Source organism: Pteropus alecto, unplaced genomic scaffold (assembly GCF_000325575.1).
Source record: "Pteropus alecto unplaced genomic scaffold, ASM32557v1 scaffold342, whole genome shotgun sequence".
NCBI lineage: Eukaryota > Metazoa > Chordata > Mammalia > Chiroptera > Pteropodidae > Pteropus > Pteropus alecto.
In genome coordinates, this window is record NW_006431928.1 from 31,603 (window position 1) to 36,668 (window position 5,066).

Consider the following 5,066-nt stretch of genomic DNA (forward strand, 5'->3'; position numbering starts at 1 on the left):
TGATTCTTTTAAATCACATTTACAAAATAATCCTAAAGAAGCATTCTGAGCAAAGAATGAGAACTTAAAGGAAGATATAGTAGTCTGTGATCCTGATTATTTTTACTAATGTTTTTCAGCACCCTCTGCACATTGAAAACAAATTCCTCTGTCATTTGTTTTCAATGTGCAGAGGGTGCTGAAAAACATTAGTAAAAATAGCTGCTTCATTGCTTATTGCATTTGGTAGCATCCTTAGATATGCCCTCATCTGTCCTTCACACTTTTATCTCTCATTGCACAAAGCCCTTGAGCAATAATAATACTGATTATCATGTATTGGGCACTCTCTTGGTACCAGTCATTATTAATAGTTTCTTTATATTCAGTTTTTATTTTAAATACTCTTTAAGTCCATATGAGTTAGTTATTATTATCCCCAGTATACCAATGATGAAACGAAGTTTCAGAGACTGGTTCCCCTAAGTCTTCCTCACTTATTCTGTATCCTGCAAAGGTTTTTCTTTCCTACTCAAAAGCTGGTTGTAGAGGAGGTTAAACTTTCACCCAGTTCTCCCTGCCTATTGCCCACACCCACTCCTTGAAGACAAGCCCATAGACCTTCTCCATTTTAAGGGTATTAGAGCAAATTTGCGATGGCAGAGCTCTGGAGGTACAAAAATAACAGTAAAGGCATATTTTAACATATTTTTAGACATTTTGGGTTTCTTGCCCAAAGGACAATAAAAGAATTAAAGGAAAAAATATCAAGAAAAGTGATAAAGATTATTTGAAGAAAATTTGATTGTATATGTTGAGATTATCATGCTAAGTGAAATAAGGCAGAAAAACTTGAAAACCATATGATTTCACTCATATATGAGATACAAATCAGAAAGCAACAAACAAACAAGACAAACAAACTCTTAGACACAGACAACAGTTTAATGGTTAACAGAGGGCAAGAGAGAAGGAAGAAGTAGCTAAGGATATAGGGGGTCAAATATAGTATGGAAGGAAATTCAACTTTGGATGATGACTACAGTACAATACACATATGATGTATTGTGGAACTTGAAACTTACATGATTTTATAAACTAATGTCGCCCCAATAAGTGTAATAATAAAAACAACGTTTTACTCTTCTATGAAATTAGGTAGTCTGTCTTTCTGCCTGCCTGTTCATCCATCCAGCCATCCATCCATCCGTCCATCCATCCATCCAAGTATCCAATCTGCATGATAAGGGCTTTGCTAAAGATGCACATAAAAAATTATAAAGGAAAATGCTAACAAACTTGGTAATTAAAAATCAGACTTCTGTGTAGTGGATACCCATATAAACAAACATTTTAAATTATGATAAATCTGAGAAAATATTTGCCGAAAGTAACAGAAAAAATTTTATCATGCTTAATATGTAAAGACTACTTAAAAACAATAATAAAGATATATAATCTATTCTAAAAAATTAGCAAAGGAGTTTATTATCCAATTCACAAAAAAATGTTTAAAACTGAATGATAAACATGAAGCAAAAATATGCACATTGAAACAACATATGAGATATCATAGTTGCCTTTTAGGTAAAATTTAAAAGGATATTGCATCCAATTTGGGTGACTTAGCAGGATGACTATGATATGTTATTAAGTGAAGAGCAAGCCATCTGACTGTGTGTGATATATCATTTTAATTTTTTAAATGGAGTATGTAAAAAAAATGAAGTGTGATTGGGTGTGTCTGTTTGTGTATACATGTGTATTTGCAGTGTGTGTGTATTTCTACAGGCATTTTTCCTGCTGTGAGAGTCCACTGATCATGGACTGCCCTCATTTGTAAGGAGACAGTATATAGCTCACTGATTGGCAATCGGGACTCTGCAGCTAAACTGAAGGGCTTGAATCCTGACTTTTCCAGTTGATGTGTGACCAACAACAGGTTACTTAACTTTTCTGTGCCTAGACTTTCTCATCTGTAAAATGGAGACATACAATACATATCTTATGGTGTTTATATAGAGATTAAATAAAATGTAAACCATCTAAAGATTTTAGGATAGTAAACAAGGCTAGCTCATAATATATGTAATATCTCATTATAGTAATACCTTGAAATAAATGACAGATTAGGAAAATAGTTGTTAAGGACAAAACATAGTAAGTTCAAGAGAGGCTTCTGTGTTTGAGAAGATACTTATTCTCACTATTTTAACCCTTTGCATTCTTTAGCTCTTTGTTTATCCTTTGAGACTGAAACTCGTTGCTAGCAAAATTGAATGTCAAGGCCAAATGTGATCGGAGTACATTGTCTTTTAAATATATGATTAAATATTTGTCTCCCTGGACTGAGTTGCTTCTTCAAATAGTAAAACATTTATCATTTATCTCTGTTATGTGTATATCAACATCACCTGACACATAGTAGGGGTTTTAAAGTGAATAAATACACTCATGACACTTCACACCAACAAATTAGCACACCAACACACTTACTCTCTCAAGAGAAATGTAAATGAGAAGAGATTGGCTGTTGAGATATCGAATTGTGATCTGAGGTTTAGAGGATCTTGGTTTAGAAAACCCCAAGATCGATCGCCTGGTTAAAGAGAGTAAAGGAACTTCACTGCATCCAAATAAAGAAGGATGAATTCAGTGTGACGGGAGACAGTTACCAGGATCTGTGTATGCCTGCACACAAGGTTAACATATACAGCCTTGTGTGATCATCCAGGGATGTTTGACCATAAGAAGATCTCGCCTGTGTTCCCTGGGGCAGAAAATTCAGGTTTCACCCTGGTTCTGCCTACTTCCAGTGTCCAAACCCAAGTGGCTACAAGGAATAAGAAAGCAATCTCTGAAAGGAGAGCATTGAGACAGCAAAGGGCAGAGGAGAATCTGGCAGGTTAGCTTTTAGTGTGAAAGGAGAGGCAGTAGGTGTCCACAGCCCTTGCGGTCACTTTAGTATTCCTGATCAATAGTTTAATCCTCCGCATAGGAGTCGCAGAACAGAATTCATGAGGCTATTATAATGCAGGAGAAGCAGCAAAAAAGAAGAGCATATTTTCTTTTTAGAAGCCAAATGGAAAAGAGAGAAAGGCTGGAGAGTGAAAGGCAAAGCCCACCCAATAAACAGAATCAAGATTCCAGACATACTAAAAGGATTTATTCCCCCAAATTATCTTACCCACTGTCATCTGGAGGACTGGCATGAGACGAACACAGAACACTGGGGTCAGTGATGAAGAGATCATTTAATGGCTGAAGGAAGCTGTGGTTTTTGCCATCTGCTATCTTATATATCCTCATAGGCAAACTCCACTGCAGTTTATGAAATATTCTGAAGATTGAGACATCATCTGGGCTATGAGTCTTATTCCGTCCCATGCCAAGGAGCACCAGTTTATTAAGATCCCCAATTCACTGAGGAACCTGTCTGAAGGATTTTCCTGGAAGGAGGTCTTTCAACTTGAGGACCTAAGAGCCATTGTATACAGCACAATTCTCTGGAGTAATCAGTACTGTTAACTTTTTAAACCTTTCTACAATGAGAGCTACCCTGGGGCTTTTTAAAAATTGTAATCACAAACTAAGATAAGATACCTGAATCTTATCTGATGACAGTTACTGTTTCTCAAACTAATCTAAAGACCTTTGGAGTCTCCAAGTTCTCTGTCAGAGTTTTTAGAATAGCATTTTTAAGTAACCATGGTAACACAAAAGGCAGCTGACATCAGTATATTCTGCCTTGTCTAGATGATTCCTTCCAAACTGAGAACTGCCAGGGGATTTCAGAACCCTTGTCTGCAATTGTACACAAAATGTTTCAATTGCTAATGGAGAAAAACAAACAAAACAAGAGGTAGAAGATGCAGTTTAAGATGCTGTGATTGTGTAATGCAGGCTTTATTGTAGCTATTTAAATACAAAAGTATTGAGAACAAAGTCAGCATATGACACAGAATCATATGAACAATTCCAAAAGAGAAGTCTTGAATTTCCCACCAAATTCCCCCCTTTCTTAAGTTTTCTCCCATCATCACAGAATTGCTTAGGTCAAAGACTTAGTGGGAATATTTCATTTCTGTCTTTTTCAATGTTGTATATTCAGTCTACCCACACATCTTCCCATCTCTGCTTCTCCACTGCTATAACCCTCGTTGAGACCGTCATCTCCCCCCTGGGCTACTGCAATAGAGCTCAGTCTTACTGGTTGCTTTCCTTGCTTCCATGCTTGTCCATCTATCATCCATTCTCTATACAACACTCTGAGTGACCTTTTAAAATAAAATATCAGGATAACTTTCTTTTGAACATAAAATAAAATCAATCACCTTTTCAAGACTTCCAAGGCTGTAATGGGTTGAATTATGTCATCCAAAAAGATATGTCTACTTGGAACCTCAGAATGTGACTTTATTTGGAATAAAGGTCTGTAAAGATTCAATTAAGGGAAATCTGATGATGAGATCACCCTGGTGAGGGTAGACCTTATCCAATGATGCTTTTTTAAGAGAGAAAGACACAGAAACAGAAGAAAGAAGGCATTGTGAAGAAAGAGGCAGAGATAAGAGTTATGCTGCCACAAGTCAAAGAATACCCAGAGCACAGAAGCTGGAAGACACAAAGAAGTCTCCTCTCCTAGAACCTCTCCTAGAGCCTCCTGAGATTGCAGAGTGGACAGATACCTTGATTTCAGACTTTTGGCCTCCAGAACTGTGAGTTACTGTTTTGATCCACAAGGTCTATGATGATTTGTAACGGCAGCCCTAGGTAAGCAATGCAAAGGCCCTGCCAACCTGGCCTCTGCCTGTTTCTGTGATCTCATTCATTACTACTTTTCTTGTCACTCATAAGCCTCCAATCACTGAACTTTCTCAGTCCTGATCTCAAAAATCTCATTTCTATCTAAGCAATTTAGACTCTGTTCTCTCTGCCTGGAATCTCTTCCCCAAATCTCTCCTTGGTGGGTCCTTTATTCTCAACCTTCTCTTCACAGCACAAATATTTTCTTTCAATTGTAACACATTCTTTAACTAAATTGTCATCTTCTCAGAAAGCCCTTTCCTGACCACCTACTTAAAATT